The sequence below is a fragment of the Callithrix jacchus genome, chromosome 17, assembly GCF_049354715.1.
Source record: "Callithrix jacchus isolate 240 chromosome 17, calJac240_pri, whole genome shotgun sequence".
Classification (NCBI taxonomy): Eukaryota; Metazoa; Chordata; class Mammalia; order Primates; family Cebidae; genus Callithrix; species Callithrix jacchus.
The window spans coordinates 45,402,459-45,420,867 of record NC_133518.1 but is presented as its reverse complement, the minus strand read 5'-3'; the positions used below and the strand labels follow the sequence as shown (position 1 = coordinate 45,420,867).

The 18,409-nt window shown below is 46.9% G+C and overlaps 1 long non-coding RNA gene across 1 annotated transcript; it reads left to right on the top strand.

The window, feature by feature from the left end:
- The first annotated feature begins 351 nt into the window (after window positions 1-351).
- On the top strand, window positions 352-6,849 carry LOC144580024 (uncharacterized). Its single transcript, XR_013528902.1, has 2 exons — window positions 352-432; window positions 4,518-6,849. It is a non-coding gene; the product is annotated as an uncharacterized LOC144580024 (long non-coding RNA).
- The last annotated feature ends 11,560 nt before the right edge of the window (window positions 6,850-18,409 follow it).

Here is an 18,409-nt window from a genome sequence, read left to right as displayed (position 1 = left end):
GGTGGCAGGCAGGAAGGGAACTGATGAGAATGTCAGGGCTCTGGAGGGGATAGGGTTTCTGCCGTCTCCAGCTGCCCTAAGCTGCCTCTGCTGCTTCCAGAGGGACCCAATTACCACCCTCTTGTGGACCTAGGGCCAGCAGAGATCCCAAGGAGATAGGAGGTGCCTCCCAGCAGGGCAGCAGGGGCCTTTAAAGCTTCCCCAACCATACACCTTTTCCCGATCAACTGGGATTTGGGGAAAATATTAGGACTTCTGAATATGGCCCCCTAGGTCTTCATGGAACCTCAGGCTTTCAAAGTGTTCTCATAAGTGCCAACTCATTTGATCTTCTTCACAGCTTTGGAGTTGCCTGAATAGAGTTTATTGGCTTCTTTGCATAGTGACCCTGCTGTTCAGAGAGAGGGGAGGCCAGCTGGCTACCATCACCAGGTGAGTAAGTAATCCAGGGCTTCTGTCTCTACATGGCCTCTTCCTTGTGCCACTCCATCAACCAATCAACATAGAGCAGAGCTCTTGCCCTTGCCACAGGCCCCACCATGCCTTCTTGTATCCCACCAAGCTTTTTTGTTTTTTCTTTTTGTTTTTTTGAGACAAGGGTCTCTCTGTCCCCCAGGCTGGAGTGCAGTGGCACAGTCAGAGCTCACTGCAACCTTAAACGCCTGAGCTCGAGAGATCTTCCTGCCTTAGCCTCCCGAGTAGCTAGGACTACAGGTGTGCACCACCTCACCCAACTAATTTTTATTTTAAATTTTTTGCAGAGATGAGCCTCGCTATGTTGTTCAGGCTAGTCTTGAACTCCTTGAGCTCAAGCTATTCTCTCTCCCACCTTGCTGAGTCCCAGTGTGCTGGACTGCAGGCCTGAGCCACCACATCCGGCCCACCCCACCAAACTTTCTTCCTTTGTTTACATTGTCTGGCTGGCTTTTGAAGGTATTTGAATAGCAGCCCCCACGCAGCATGCCGCATGGGCCCAGATTTGTCTTGGGTGTTGTGGAGGGCACAGGGGAAGGTGGAGTGTTCTCTGCCCCTAGGTATGGATGGCCAGATATGCCCGCCGAGAGAGCAGCCCACCATGCTGGGTCCACTATCCAGAGGCCATGTGATGCCAGGCCTGAGGGTGCTGAGAGTGGGGACCTGAGTCAGGCTTTTGTGGGGGATTTGGTTAGGATGAAAGAAAGAAGAGCCTCCAGTAGGGAGCCTACAATAGCAAGTGTGGGGAGGAAAGAAGGCAATTAGGGTTTCATGGGCTGGAGAGAAGGCCTTTCTGCGTAGAGCGGAGGGAAGTTTGGAGGTTAAATGGCTTCCAACTCATTCATACACAAATGTTTACTGAGGACCTATATAAGTCAGACATCAACTAGGCACCCTACACACCATATCTAATTTCATCCTTATTACAGCCATGGAGGTAGATATTTTTCTCATTTTACAACTGTGCAAGTATGAATATAGACATGAAATATTTTGAAGTTGAATGACTTGTTCAAACCTAGTCCGACTCCAAAACCCATGTTTTTCCCACACAGAAGGCTCCTGGGGGAAGGCGAGTTTTAGGTACATAGGAGACAGAAGAGAGGGTAAGCCTTAGGAGGAACTGGAGGTGGTAGGAACTGCATAGGCAGAGGCAGGTGGCAGAAGCAAGGTGGTGATGCAAGGTGGAGGTTTGATGGATGCAGAACTTTCAGCTCAGGCTCCAACACTTTTGTCAAGGGCCTTCTTGGGCCCACTCAAGGGCTGAGCAGCTGTCTGATCTGCCCATCTTTTCCAGCACACCAAACTCCTCCAGCTGGCCCCATGTGCTGCCTTTCTGCCATGCTAGGCTCTTTAGACTCTCTTCTGGCTCCCCACCTTGGTCTTTGCTGTTTCTCCCATCTGAATGTTATCATCCCCCTATCCTCATTATCCCCTATCCTTTCTACTTATTCAAATCCTGCCTTTTCCTTTACCTTTTTTTTTTTTTTTTTGAGACAGGGTCTCACTCTGTCACCTAAGTGGGAGTGCAGTGGCACCATCATGGCTTACTACAGCCTCGACCTCCAGGGCTCAGGCTATACTCCAGCTTTAGCCCCCCCAAGTAGCTGGGACGATAGTTGTGCACTAACACGTCTGGCTAATTTTTTTTTTTGTAGAAATGAGGTCTCACTAGGTTCCCCGGGCTGGTCTTGAACTCCTGGACTCAAGCAATCCTCTGGCCTTGGCCTTCTAAAGTGCTAGGATTACTAGTGTGAGCTACAACACCTGGCCTAAATCCTGCTCACTTCTTTATGGTTCTCTGGACATTCTTGGTCCTCCTGAAAGCCCTTCTTGACCACTCCAGTTGCCCTGGTTCTTCATTGAGAGTGTGTGGGCCCCTTTATAAAGTCTGTCTCATGTCCTCGGTTTATAAGCTCCCCGTGTTCAGGCAGGGGTCACAATCCTACCCAGTTTCCACAAGCTCCGCAGGCATCACAGGCAGGGGTAGGCCGCTGAGGGGGCATTTCCTATGGGTTGGGCAAGGGGCCAAGCCCTTCACATATATTTCCTGATTTCACCCTCGTAGTGACCCCTATGATGCAGCAATGAGTCAACTATTGCCTTTTAAAGATGCAGCAACTAGAGATTCAGAGGAGACCGTCCTTGACTTGATCTGACTCCAAAGCCCACACTCTTGACCCCTCTGCTTGCCTGAGCACCCATGAAGCCAGAGCAAGTTTTGGATCTGGACTAGCTTCAGGTATAGAGCCGGCTCAAATGAAGTCCCTGCTCGCAGGTACCCGTGGTAAGAGATGCGAGGGCCCGGAGAGGTGGCTGGCTTCTTTGCAGATACCTTGCAGCACACCCCCTTCTGTTTTTCTGTTCTTTCTTTTGTTTGTTGGTAGTGCTGTGTGTACTTCTGTAAACCCAGCCCTGACTTTCATTAATTTCCACCTAGAAGGGAAGCTAGGCAGGCCACAGTTTGAGGAGATGCCCATTTTCTGGAGGTCAAAATAAGCCCAACTCAGGTGATGCAGAGAGTCTGGGGCTCCTTCCCCAGCTCCAGCTGTCCATAGCTCAGGGGGCCTGGTCCCACTGAGGCCTTGAGCCTCCCCGGCAGGATGAGCCAGCCTGGAGGCAGGCAGCAGGACAGGAATGCGGCCTCTCTCCAGCTCTTGACAGGACATCTCTGGGAGGCCCCCCAGCTCCTTCAGACCATGGCTCTGCCGGGGAAGCTGGGGATTAGAGGCCTAATTCCACCGAGAATCCTGTTTTTCTTAGCCTCACACAGATTGCTTTTTAGGAAAGTCCCCTCATCTAATTAGCCTGAGTCAACAGCTCCATTTATTTGGACACGTGATGTTATGAAATGGACTGCTGCTGGTGTGTTTTTGTACCGCATATCTGGGCTGCCCCTCCAGGATGGCATCAGGAGAGAGGCGCTGCAGGCCGTCTGGGCTGGCCAAAGCTCAGTCCAAGAGGGGCTCCAGCAGAGGCCGGAAGAGAGGCCACAGGTTGGCCAGCCAGGCGGAGACCTGCATTCTCTCAGATTTCATAACAAGAAAGTGACCCACCGAGTGTCCACATATCCAGCTTCCTCTCTCATTGGTGTTTTTCAATCAAAATAAAGAAGGGATTAGGGGCCCTTGACCAAAACTCCTTCCTTTCTTCCCTATCAGAGTCAAAAGAGACTTCTACAAGGGACTTTTGATGGTGACAAACCCTTTACTACATCCATAGTACTCAGGACTTTTTGATAAATAAAAATCAATAATAGTTACTATTTATTTTTTTCTTTTCTCAGACTTCTTAGGGATGAAAGTTACTATTTAATAGTAAGCATTTGCTAGATACAATGTGCTAAGCACATTGTCTAATAAATGACACACGCATGCACACACACACACACACACACACACACACACGGTTTCTTCTCTCTCTGTGCCCCTACTTGCTATCCTTATCTGCCTGGTGAAAGGGGAACTCCCTGCATTCAATCCCCTCCTTGCTCTCTCCACCCCCTCTCAACTTCAGTGTTTATTCGTCCAGATTCTTTTCTGTGCATTTATATATATATATATTATTATTTCTAATCCTAAAAACAGTTGTTAAAGGAAGGTATGAATATCCCCATTTTGCAGATGAGAAAACTGAGGCAAAGAGAGGCTAAGTTACTTGTCCAAGGTCACACAGCCAGCAAGGAGCAGAGCTGAGCTGAAATCAGGCCTGAGTGACAACAGAGACTGATGGGCAAGCCTTGTCCCTCTGGTACCATCTAGACCACAGCAGGTTCCAGACATTGGCTTTTTTTTTTTTTTTTTGAGACAGGATCTCACTCTGTCACCCAGGATGGAGTGCAGTGGCATGATCATAGCTCTCTGCAGCCTTTATCTCCCGGTCTCAAGCAATCCTCCCACCTCAGCCTCTCTAGTTGCTGGGACTACAGGCGTGCAACACCATTGCTGGCTGATATTTTTTATTGGTCTTAATGAATTGTAGTTCATTTCTTATCTGTGTCTCCCTCTTGCCCCTTCTTTCCATGTTGTTGTTATTTTTGCCAGATGGATCAGTCACAGTAGGCACTCAATACAGTTGGGCCACATGGAAGTCACCCTCTGCACTGCTGCCTCTGCCCTTCTCCCCGACCTGGAATGACAGCCGATCTAACAGTTTTAGTTAGACCACTTTCTGCTTTCTGCATCCAGAGCCAAATGGAAATACTGCCATCAAGGACAGAATTGCCACCATTTCCCCAGATTGTGGCTGGTCAATGTGCACATATCCCAAGCCACTGAGCACTTGGGGCTGAGTGTTCATCTCTTTTTGGCCCAATAGGACATTGTTGTGAAGAGCAAGATTCAGCACAGGTTCTCAAGGGCACCCACCACACGTGGGGAATCTGGGAAGGCAGCTAGTTGTTGCCTGCTTTGCCTAGGAGAGAAAACCAGGGGAAGGAACAGACTCCTAAATGTTTTCCTCTTTATAATGGGGCTTGTTGGCCAGGAGCTGCTGCTGCTGCTGCTGTGTGTATAAAATACTAAAATTAATTCTCATAATTGGTGTCGGCTGGAAAAGTGGAGAACTAGGAGAGGCAGGAGTCAAAGACATTGCTGAATGGATTGAAAAAACAAATTTCAGAGCTCGGCCTGGAAGCTTCTTAAAAAGGTAATGGGAACTTTTTTCCTGTTGAACTTTCAAACCTTCTGACCCTGTAATTTCTGCTCTGGAGTTTATCAGGGACACTGGGGGCCAAGAGTGTAGCACGACTAAAGTTACTGGGACAAAGCTGGAGCCAGGTCAGCGCTCCACAGGGGAGTCCCAAGGGCCTGCAGGCAGCCACTGCCACCAGGAACTTCTAAGGCCAAGAAAGGGAAGCCTCGAAACCAAACATCCCTGCACGGTCCCCGGCAAATGTGTTCCTCATCAAGGCAGATACAAACAAAGTTTATTAAAAAGCCTTCTAAAGGGACATTCCAAATCACCAGCAGGCCTCCTCGAGGTGACTGTCCATTCTCCTGCGAACTCTTGTTTCAGCCTCGTTGGAGCTTTTCAAACACCGAGTCACCAATGTATCCAGGAAGGAAAATAAACAGGGGGCTCAGGGTGACCCAGTGCTCAGTACAAGTCTGCACTTTCTGACACCACAGCCGGTGGGGTTGATCAGAATGACCCGAGAATTGAGTATAAACAGGGCAGCGAAGCCTCTGGCCCTGCGATGGGGGTGCTCCCTCTTTGTGTCCTATTGGCAGCCCACCAGGCAGAGGAAGGGCCCCTATGGTTGCAGAAATGATGGCCTGGTACTATGGAGCGAGCTCTGGAATGGGAAAGTCACGTGCCTTCTGCATTCTGAGAGGAGGAGAGGACCCTGCCTCTAACTAACTGAAAATTTCCTCATCTGTAAAATTGGTGGTTTTCCCAATAGATGGAAGTAGGGTTGCTCTGGTTGGAGTGGAGGTTGTGGGCATCAAAACTGGCTTCATATGTTTCCCAAAGCATGTAGGGGTACCTGTGGATCTCTAAGGGCCTGTGGAGCAGTTTAATACTACCCATTCCAGAGTTTAAAATAAGATTCTATAATTTAAAATAATCTAAGTATAAAGGGGACCAATAAGCAAGTTGTGAACGAGAATGCAGTACAAGGGGCAGGAATAGCTCTGTCTCTAGAGCCAGACAGGCCTAAGTTGCCAATGCCTACCTGTGTCACAACTTCATTGCTTAAACTTCCAGAACCTCATGAAGATGGGGTCATGATTACTTCTTCATGCCGTTGGTGTGAGCATCTGTGCTAAAGTCTAAACCATCAGTAAAGACTGACACAGAGTCAAAGCTTAATAAGTGGTAGCTCATTTGACTCAGAAATCCTATTACTGGGTATATACCCAAAGGAATACAAGTTGTTCTACCATAAAGGCACGTACATGCATATGTTCATTGCAACACTATTCACAATAGCAAAGACATGGAATCAACCGAAATGCCCATCAGTGGTAGACTGGATAAAGAAATTGTGGTATATACACATCATGGAATACTACACAGCCATAAGAAAGAATGAGATCATGTCCTTTGCAGGAACATGAATGAAGCTGGAGGCCATCATCTTTAGCAAATTAACGCAGGAACAGAAAACCAAATACTGCATGCTCTCACTTTTAAGTGGGAGAAAAATGATGAGAACTCATGGGCACCAAGAGGGGAACAACAGTCATTGGGGCCCACTTGAGGATGGAGGGTAGAAAGAGGGAGAGGAAAAGAAAAAATAGCTATTGGGTACGATACTTAGTACCTCGGTGATGAAATAATCTGTACAACAAACCCCGTGACACGAGTTTACCTGTATGACAAACCTGCACCTGTACCTTTAAATGTAAAATAAAAGTTAAAAAAGTGGTATTTATTGTATTTTTATTGTTGTACGTGCCCTATGACACTAGCCTGTTCAACATTTTGGGGAACCAAGGGGGTGTCCAGAGAATAAAAGGGAGGAGGGAGAAGAGAAGGTACTCATGGGAGGAAGGAGGAACTTTGCTGCTGATAAAAATCACACCCATGACAATTTATTGAGAGCTTCTATGAGCTAGTTCTGTGTATGGAGATTATAACAAGTCCCTCTTGCAACACTCCCACGCTGCTGGCTACTGTGTTCTTTTTCTTACAGGGAGAAAACTGAAGCGCAGAAAGCCTCAGCGATGGCCCAAATCTCCAGGCCTGTAAGAGGACCTAGGACTCGCAGTCTGATGCCAAAGTCTAGGCTCTCAGCCCCTAAGGGTCACATGTTCCTAAATCTGAGATGAATAGTGCCCTCCTCCTGATCCAAAGATGGCCTTGGTCTGGAGCTCCACATCTTGTCCTGTGTGGAGCCAGCTACTGCTGCCAGTTGCAATGCCGGAGAAATCCTTCCTGTCACAGCATTGTGTACAAAGCCAGGGAATGATTTGGCCAGTTTGGGTGATCCCAGCTTTCCTGGTTTTAAGCCCAGATTCTCGAACTCTGGCTGCACGCTAGCGCCACCTGGAGAGCTTTGAAAAACTCACACCACCCAGGCCACCCAGACCAACGACATCAGCATCTCCGGGTGGGGCCAGGACGTTAGTATCTCGTTAAATTCCCTGGTGATTCCAAAGAGCATTCAGGCCTGAGGACCTCTCAGAAGGGAAAACAGCTTGTTCTGGAGCTCTCATTCTCTTTCACTGACAGGCTTGGGTGGGGGCTGGGAGTGAAGGAGGTGTTTAGAGGCAGGAATTGTGTATGGGTAGGGAGTTAGTAAAAGGAGAGAGATTAAAAATTGACAAAGAATGTGTGGGGTGTGGGACATGAAGGCTCAGACCAGGTTAAGTGCTGGATTCGGAGTGCACACACAGGGTCAGTGGCAGAACTGGGAATCATCACATCAAAGTGGTACCCAAATGACTGGGATCTTTGTTACCGGGGAAACACCATGCTCAGTGGTGGAGTTTTCCAGGACCCAGTTCTGCACCTGATTTTCTTTCCAACCCATCTTCTCACTCATCAACTGTGTTCACATCCAGGGCTTTCATCACCACCTGACTCTCAAAATTTTGTTTCCAGTCGTGACTGATCCTTGGAGCCTCAAACCCAATGACTCACCTGACATTTCCACTTGGATCACGCCAAGGCATCTAGGGCTTCACATGGCCAAGACTAAACAAATGAACTGCTTTTACCCCCAACCTGGTCCTTATGCAGGTTCCCAGGCCCGGGCACCAGGAATCATACTTGACTCTTCCCTCTCACTCACTGCCCATGTCCATCACCAACACCTCTTAGTACCTGTCTTCTTAGCTTTTACTACCTTTTGAGGACCTGTCCGTCTTGGCCGCTTGTCTTCATCTTCATTGCCACCTCACTAGTTAAGTTATCATCACCTTTGATAATTTATTCTTTTAATTTTTTACTTTTTGGTAGTTTATTTTTGCTTACATGATGATTTGACTTACATCTGCTTCCCCCACTAGCTTACATACTCTATAAGGGCAGAGACTAGCTTTTTTTGGTGTTCTCAGCATCTTACTTGGCCCTCAGTAAATATTTGTCGAGTGAATAACCTTGTTTTAAACTTTTTATTCATTTTGAGGGTTGTTGATATAATCACTGCTTCATTATGGCTTGCTGCTTTCAGGACGATGAAATCATGAAGCTGAAATCAGGACGATGTGCTTAGATGACTTTGCATTCCATGAAGTCTGGGAGCAAAGAAGTTTTGTCTATGGAGGTTTAGCAAGGGGGTCTGAGGGAACCACATGCTGTGAGCTGAGAAGTGGACACACGACAGGGCAGGTGAGTGCACACACACACTTACAACCGTCCTCAGTCAGCCCGTCTCTTGCTTGCTTGCTCAACAGACATTATCTTTATTTGGAGAATCAATTATGAAATAAATCCCTCACTATTTCTCCAATAATGCAGCTAATAAAAAGAAAAGCTATTTCGATGGTGTCTGGTTTTCAGCTAAAAGGAGGGTCAAAATAGCAATTTTATCAGCTGCCCTTTGAAAGTGCTTCTCTTTGTCACAGCAGTTCCCAGGGAAACATGATGATTCTGACTCCATTCTTGATATTAGCTCCTGCTTGAGGTGACAGATTGTGTTACCTCTGAAGCAGGGCATTCGTGGTTAGCCAGCAAGGTAGAGTCAAGATTATATCATGCCACCTGTGTCATCAGAACATGGCTCAGTTCTCCCCTATCACCTGTTCCAGTGAAATACTGGCCAAAATGGTGTGTCTGTGGGATTCTGGCAAAAGTGGGCCATGGGAAGAAGCCCCAGGCCCTTGGCTCTTCATGCCCTTTCTTGAACCTCCTCTTCGAAGACGATTCTCCAAGAAAACTAACTCAATGTCATTGTGGCGGCTCTGACTTGTTGCTCCTGTCCCCAAGTGGATGGAAAGGCCCTCGAGGGCACTCCCCACCATCTATCTGGGTCTTTATGAGTTCTTAGGATTTCCCTGGAAGGGGGCAGAGGTATGGCTGTGATGTAGTTAGAAATTAAGTACTTGAGTCAGAGAGACTAAATCTACTTTCCGTATCTGTCACTTCTTGGCTAAGAACTTTGGGCAAATTACTTAATATTGCTGAACCTCAGTTTCCTCATCTATAAGATAGGGATCGTAATAGTAGTTATTATATGTTTCTTGAATAAGGTTTTGTGAGGTGGATTCAATGAATAATGCATATAAAGCTTTTAGTTTAGTGCCTGGCAACAGGAAATACATAATAAATGCCAGTTAATGAATGAATGGAGGGTGGAAGTGCCCTTCTTTCCTGGGTTGGGGGTCAGGGGAAATGCTGGTATATGCTGGAACCCATTGGAGGTGAATTCTCAGCTCTTCTAAGTCCACCACTCCTTTGAATCTGATTTCCAAAAATGGAAAATAGACAGCATTGTCCTTTACTGCCATCTTATTAAGCAAGGCCCAGATTTAGAACCCACATATTTTACAGGTTAAATGCCATCAGAAGACATCAAACAGATTGCAGTGTCCCCAGCCAGCAGCTCCTTATTTGCATATATCTTACAGATACAAGTAGTTTAATTTGTTGTCCCTTTTACTAACCTATCTTGTCTAAGTATATTTTTTGAGACTCTGAATCTGTCAAAGAGGCATTTAAAAGGAACTCATCAATGGTTCTTGGCCACCATGGAGTAAACAAAAGTGCAGATGCCTCATTTTCCTAAGCTAAAACCCCAGCCACCCTGCTTTGATGTGCCAACATTCCCTAATGAGGTCAGGAAAGCAGCATGTGTTCTCAAGAGCTTCTTATGCACAGCCAGGCCCCAATGACGGAGACCCCCAGGGTGTGGTCGGGCTCAGAAGAGCTCTGCCGATTTGCAGCTACCTCTTAGGTTGCCATCTTGTGGCAGTTGTTCTGAGGTGAGTCTGTCTGTGGGTGATGGGGCTCCTAACATCTCCAATGATATGCTCCCCTGCGATTATGTGCACTTTTAGATTATGTGTACACTCCTCTGTGTGTCTGTGTACCTGCCTACATTTGCATGTGGGGCTCTGGGTCCTAAAATCCAGTTGTAGGAAAAGTGAAATGAATTAAGAGGATCTCAAGATGGGATCTTCTCCAGGTGAGACATTTAGGCCAGCAGGGGATCGCAGGGATTCAGGTGATATTTCTGGAGCAGTGTAGTGTCAGGACAATAGTAAAAGCTACCATTTATTGAGCAATTACTATGTGCCAGATGTGGCCGAATATTTCTTATGTATTATTTCATTTATTTACTTATTTTTTTGAGATGGAGTCTCGCCCCGTTGCCCAGGCTGGAGTGCAATGGCGGGATCTCAGCTCACTGCAACCTCTGCCTCCCAGGTTCAAGCGATTCCCCTGCCTCATCCTCTGAGTAGCTGGGATTATAGGCACATACCACCATGCCCGGCTAATTTTTTGTATCTTTAGTAGTGACAGTCTTTCTCCATGTTGGCCAGGTGGTCTCAAACTCCTGTCTTTGTGATCCTCTTGCCTCGGCCTCCTAAAGTGCTGGGATCACAGGCATGAACTGCCATGCCCGCCCTATTATTTCATTTAATCCTCGCAATAGCCTTCTGAGCTAAGCACTGTAACTTCCCAATTTTACAGATGAAGAAACCAAGAAAAGAGGAGAGGTTAAGGCACTTTCTGAAGTCTTGGAGTTAGTATGTGATACAGTTGGGACCCAAAGCCTATGCTCTAAACATCTCTGAGCAGCCCTGGGTGGACACAGAGCCACAAATACCTGGGAACCTGTCCTGAGTTAGCCACTTGGGTTATGTGAGCTTGGTCCAGTCACTTAACCTCTCCCACCCTGTTCCCTTATCTGCAAAGTGGAGCCACACATAGGGAAACTGTGAGAATTAAATGAGATCACCAATGTATTATATTTAGCACAGTGCCTAGCACAGGTGAGGGCTCAGTAATATAAGTTTCTTCCCCCGGTCGCACCTCTTGGTTTAGGAGGGAAGAAATGGGAGGGATCATCTCTCTAGTTGGGAGGGAAGAAATGGGAGGGACTATCTCTTCTACCATTTCAGCATCCTCTCCCTCCCCTAGGCTTTACAGCACCCTTTGCACCAATGTCAGGAGGTCCTTGGTTCCTGACAGTATGAATACCATTTTTCAGTTTAATCATCTTGTCTGCATGGGAAAGGTAACACTGGCTAGTGTAAGGAGCTCTTGACCAGAATTGAGGCTAACCTTGGTTTTAGTCCAATTCCAGCTCTGAGACTTGGGCAACTTCTGTCTTTCTGGGTCTCAGCTTTCCCATCAATAAAATGGAGGATGTGTCCATATATAGGACCAATGTGCATACGTGGTATAGGTGCAGCCACTCCCTGGTTCTGCACCCATTAAAGATGTGATTAATCAATTACACCATCTTTGTTGGTGATACTGGATGTAGCTGCAGAGCTCTCCCCAACACATGGAAGTAATCACTATCAAATGGTTAGAGTTGAAATGAGTACTGGAACCTCGTAATCATTCAGGAATAGCATTCCTGAAACAGTTTGCTGTCTAAGGACCCTTCCATCTCTGTTATGCTGACTCTACCATCTGGGTCTTTACTGCTCTGTGGGACAATGCAAAGAGCATGGGTCTGAAATAAGGGGAGTTGATTATTGCTCTAGCCACATCTAACAGCTCTGTGAACTTGGGCAAGTTGTTTACACTTTCTGAGCCCTGTTTTCTAATTTGTAAAAGGGGAGTCCTTACATAGGCTCTGGCCATTCGCATTGTTGTGAGACCAAAAACACTGTAGCCTCCATAAAGGCAAGAACTGGGTCCCTGTCATTGTCACACTGTGCTCAGAACAGGGCCTGGCCTGAAGCTGGTCCTTCATGAAGTTTTGTTCAGTTGAAGCATGGTAGAATATTAAACCTGTAAAAATGGAAGGAACTACAATACTATCAGTTACGTCTCTAGAGATGTGGTTTTCAGTCTTTATGGAGCACAGTGCTGCTCTGGGAACCTGTTCAACATGCAGAGTTCTGGGCTCCGCTTCAGGGAGCTGATCCAGGATGCCTGGGTTAGGACCCAGAAATGCCCAATTTCAGCAGGATTTCCTGGGAATTCTGTTGAAGGTGATCCAGAAACCACGGCGTGGGAAACAGGGCTTCAGAGTTGGGAGGCTCAGAATGGAAGGTGAAATAAATGGAGAGGCCTCAGTTTGTTGCAGTTGTTCACCAGGAGTTGAATAGGGTGGCATTTTGGAGTTCCCAGAGCCTCTGAACCAGTGAGGGAGTAACTGGGAAGGCTGACTGTGTCTGCCCCCTCAACCCCTCATTGGCTGCTTCTCTGAGATTTCAGTGCTCAGTGACTGACGCTTTTAGGTTTCAGTGCTCTGACCCTTGTGGCCCGCACAGCAAGCAACCAGGTTAGGGGCAGTTCCCCTTTATCCCAAGTAACATAGGAGTATTGGGGCATAGGCTGCCAATGCTGTTCATCCTTAACTATCCTGTGTGGCTCATGTGCAGCTCTCTCCAGCTCCATCCACAAGTTGGAGACACAGATCCTTTAGGAAGGCAGCTAGGAGGTGGCTGGCAGTGACTCAGCCAGGGCACTCCAGCTCAGGTGGAGTGTGTGTGTGTGTGTGTGTGTGTGTGTGTGTGTGACACACAGAGAGAGATGGAGACAGATAGAAAGACAGAGAGTGCTTTCTGGTGATTTTGGCTGTCTATATGGTTCCCAAAACGACTGAGTAGAAAGCGAAAAACAAATGTCATGTTGGGGAATTTTTTTCCTGCATGTTGGGAAATCTTTGGAGATCTTTGGGATCTCCAAAGATCATGGGAAAGCATTGAGATCTTTGAAGACACCCATGTATTAGATGGAAATGGCAATGTTTCATCTTTACGTTTCAGTGTGTGATAATGCATCTTGCATATGTAGACAATTGGTAAAAAACACTCTTAATTATATTACTTTGCTTTACTTTAATAATCATCATTGTTGTCATGATCATCCTCATTACTCAGGCTGATTTCATGAATTATTGAGAGAGAGCTGGATTTTGAATTCCCAGTAAATATTCAAAATGAATCCAAATTAAAAAAAAATTGCTTCTTTTCTTTTCATTTCTTCTCAGGACGTTTCTTCCACAGCAGCCAAGTTCTGTTAACCTCATGGGCTTCTTAAGTGATTAAATGAGTTAACATGTGAACTCTGCTTACAATAGTGCCATAAATTCTGTTAAAATGATGTCCATCCTTCTTTGTTACTACTACTACATGCCCAATCATGTTAACATAAATCCAACTGGAGCAAGCCCCTTAATTATCCAAACTAATGGGGGAATTATCTGTCCTACAGACATTAAATTCTCGGCCAACCGAGCTCTTATACTTTAAGAGAGGAGACTTGTGCACTTTAGCCACCTGGGAAGGAGGCCGCGCTGGACTCTGCTGTCCTCAGAAACAGGGCTTGATGGGCACAGCCTAATTTTTCTCTGGTTTGCGGGGGTCAGAATTTAGAACACCAGCTGGTGGTTGTCAGGCCACTACATGGCCCAGAGCCAGTGCTTCTTGAATTCTTTTTTTCCTTGTGTTTTATGGTGCAAACTTCCCATTCAGAGTCTCAACTGTTTCCACTTCAGAGAATCTTCTGTACTCTTCCTTCTGAGTCCCTTACTGAATCCATCAGGCTCTAGGGACAAGCAAGACACTGTTAAACTTGTAGGAAAAACAACAGTCAGTATATTCTGGGCCAGAGGGCTGCTTTTCCTTAATCCTAGGCTGTGAGTGATGATCTGGAAAGATGGTTGCCATGCAAACACCTTTCAGAGAAATGAACTGTTACCTGGCCATTGTATACCAGTGGGACACGGAAGCCTCTCCTATGCCCGGCCATCCCTGGTTCAGTACCCAGCTAGGTGGGACACTCTAACCAGCCTCCCTTCTTGGGCTTCCTGCTGCCCTAGCTTGTGCAGCATGTCTCACAAGTGAAACCAGATGGCCAGGGTGGGCAGTGAGGGAGACCCAAAAAAAGACCCAAGGAAAACTGAGCTCCTGGTCCCACCCACTGCCCCAAACTGCTTCTGAATTGGTTCATCCATGAACAAACCCTAGAATTCCTTTTATCTCCCAATCACCAAGAATTCGATCCTTTATTTAGTCCTGAAACTCGGAAACTAATCTTTTATTTATCTCCGCTGTAATCCCACTTCAGGCTGTGTGTGGAATACACCACTTGGGAACAAACCTCTAGGATTTCAGAAGGACCCTCGGTCAGGGAAGCGTAAGGGCTTACAAGGGAAAGTAAAACCAGGCCCAGGATGTTTTGGTTCCATGTGTGAACTGGAGAAGAATGCAGCTCATTTGGGCTTGTGTGATGGGGAACGAGCCACAGGCAAGCTCCCTAATCACTAAACCACAGGAGAGGGTGGGAAAATGGGGCCGGCATGATGTTAGGCAAGGCAAGCTAGTTGAAACAATTTCCCAGGCTCCCTTGAATGCCGGCTTAGCCCTCAAGCCAGGGCAAAGGATCATTGACAAAGAATCACTGCTGTTTGGAGTGTGTTGAGCAGCTTTAGATGGCCATCCTTCTGCCTAGTTTTGCCCTCTCCTGTGGATCATGGTCAATGTGGCAGGCCCGTGCCAGCCAAATGCACCCTGGCCACCTCTCCCCACCTGCAGACTGACTTCCACTGGGACCCTGAAAGGACCACCTTGCTTCTGGAAATCTTCAAGACTGCCATCTCTACTCTCTTTCATTCATTCATTCTTGTATTCAACAAATATTTCCTGAGTATCTACTAGGCCCAGGGAACCAGGGCTGGGAAATGGCCATTCAGTGCTGAGCAGGCTATCACAGAGCTCATAGAACCTATGGGGAAAGAAATCAGATGCCAAATAAACAGTCATTCAACTAAAATTATGATGGAAGGAGAGGAGGGGCCACATTGGGGCTTTGGGAGTTTGGAATGGGGGAACAAACCTTGTGCCAGCATTCAGAGGCAAGCAAGGTGACCTTAGAAGGATGAGTAGGCATTAGCAGGCTACAGAGTTGGGAGGCAGGGCATCTTCCCAGATTCTTTCACTCTTTGGTTTTTCGGCTTCTCCATGCTTTCCTCCAATGCTTAGCTCCTGACTTGGACCTCACGGCACTTGGCATGCACTCAGGACTCCACTTCTAGAACCTGCCTCTGGGCCCCAGCCCCTGGCACCACTTCCAGAACCAGCCAGCTGGTCTGGCCCTCCCAAGCCCCCTTCTGGGAAGGTGGCTTTCTTGTCTCAGTCCTTCTTTCAGCAGCTCACTCCCTTGTGTACCCATACATCCCTGATTCACATACCGTGTCAGCCCAATTCTACGGAGCTTTCCTGGCACCTGCCAGCCTCACAGGTGTTTCAGTTCTCTTTGTTCTTGCATTCTCTCCCTCAAAAGTTTGCTCCTTCGCTAATATTCCCTCAGTCCAAGCCAGGCACTGCTCTGGGCACTGACTGAGTGGTAAAGGTGAGCCTGGAAGAGGACCAAGACGGTGGGGTCAAGGGAAGACTTCCTGGAAGGGGTGACACCTGGGAGAGTCCTAAGGCTGAGGACTAGTTAGCCAGGTGCATTGCCCTTCTGTTCGCTTCTACTTCTCATGGCCTTTCCCATGCCTCTCCATCCTCTATGCCTGCCTGTCCTGTTTCTGGGCTTCAGCTTCAAGAGATGTGCTGGGAGGGTCCTTGGAAGTCTTTCAGTCTGACCTGCCCATTTGACAGATGGGGATAATGAGGTCCCAGGAGGAGGAGGGTTTTGCCCAGAGTGAAGCAGCTAAAGGAAGCACGATGGCTAGGTACTTCTATTGTTCCGGAGTCTGTGTGCCTAAGACTTACTTCTCCAGCCAGAAAGCCTTTCTTTGAAGCTGAAATCAGCTCTCTCCTCTGTGTGGCTCCTGGCGCCCTCCTGACCACTATTCCTCTACCTGCCCTTTCCCTTGGCCTTGCCTCGTGGTCTCTAGGGAGGGTTTTGCATGGAGTCATAATGCTTTCCTTCCTTTGGGCAGGGGGGTCTGGATGGGACATTCATTAGGATACTCAGGGGACTCTCTCTAGGGAGAGTCCCTCTGGGCTCTGTCTCTTAGGGCCTCACTAGAGACAGTGTCAGTCCCTTCAGGCTGCTATAACCTAATACCTGAGACCAGGTGGCTTATAAACAACAGAAATATATTTCTCACAGTTCTTAATGCTGGGAAGTCTCAGTCTGTTTCCTGCTTCATAGCTGATGCATTGTTGCTGTGTCCTTACAGGGTGGAAGGGGCCAGGGGAGCTCTCTGGAGCCTCATTTATAAGGGGAGTAATCCTATTCATGAGAGCTGTCCTTGGGATTTCAATATGTGAATTTTGGGGGCACACAAGCATTCAGACCATAGCAGACAGTGTAGCTTCGCTGTTAAGAGCTGTGAGACATGCACCCCATTTTAACATCCTGTGAGCCCCAGTTTTATCATCTGTACAATGAAGGTTAAGAATAGGGCTAGCAGCAGCTTGAATGAAATCATGTTTGAGGAGTGCCTGCTACATAGCAGGTGCCCACCATTAAATGCTGTTATTGCAGTTCTCTGTTCAGCCTGTGCCCATATAGTCATGGCCAGAGGTGAGGGAGTCATGGAAGTTTCTGGAATGCTGCATCCAGAGGCCTAAAGTAGGGGGCATAATATGCTGATGGGCCAGGCCTCTAGGGAAACAGAGTTTGATGGATGTATTGCTAGAAGATAGAGTGGAATTAGAGGGCCACAGGTTAATAAACAGTAATCTTCTGGAGTTTTCCCCAATTTGACAGGAAAAGGAAGAAAAACACCAGTAAATGTCTGAAGAGCCCCCTCTCCAACTTTTTGTTTTTTTGAGAGAGTATAGCTCTGTAGCCCAAGCTGGAGTGCAGTGGCATGATCTCGGCTCCCTGAAACCTCTGCCTTCCCAGTTCAAGCGATTCTCCTGTCTCAGCCTCCTGAGTAGCTGACATTATAAGGCACCCATCACCACACTAGGTTAATTTTTGTATTTTTAGTAGAGATAGGGTTTCACCATGTTGGGCAGGCTGGTCTCGAACTCTTGACCTCAGGTGATCTGCCTGTCTTGGTCTCCCAAAGTGCTGGAATTACAGGCGTGAGCCACCGTGCCCGGCCTGAAAACCCCTTCTAATAAGCATGACATGCACAGATGGTTCTGTCATTCAGTCCTGTCTGTGTTTGTGGACAGGACTTCCGTATCCATGAAGGCTTAGCTTGCAGGGCTTTGAGACTGTGATGGCAGCAGAGTCTAGGCCTCAGTCCGACGAATGGATTTAAAAGGATTTCACCTTAGAAGAGAGTTCCTATTAGAGCCAGGTCTCAGTAGGAACAGGGAGACAAATGATTCCCTGGCTGGATGTTTTTGGGCACACATACCAGCTAATGAACCTGCTCAGAGAAGCATGCTAACATATACTGCCCCATTACAACAGGGAAAACTAAAGCACAGAGACCTTGATTGATGCCCAATCTGTTAGCAGAGCATCTTGGATAAGAATCTGAGTTTGTAAACTCATGCTTTCTCCCTTTTTTTTAAAGTCAAAATTAATTTCATTTGGATTCCAAATTGTACATTGATATGGACCCACATTTGCATTTTAAACTAGACAATACTGCTTTCCTGCCCTAATCTTGAAGGTTTCACTTAAATTTGCAATCTGTTTTAAGAAAGTCATATTTTCTCATAGTAGTTTTCCCCTGAGAAATTTTTTCTATTTCAAAACACATTTTGAACTGTGTTATGTTTTCTCTCCTGGTGCTTATACCTTTCTTCTTCCAGGACCAGATCCTGTGATTCTGTGCCTGTAACTTATTCCTTAGATCCTTTCTTCCTACTTTTTCTCTCTTTCTTTTGAATTATGGTAAAGAATTTGGTTTTAATTCTAAAACCACTGAGAAATCATGATTGTAAGTTGGAGAGTGAGATGATCTTATTTATGTTTTTAAAAAATATTAGATTTATTGAGA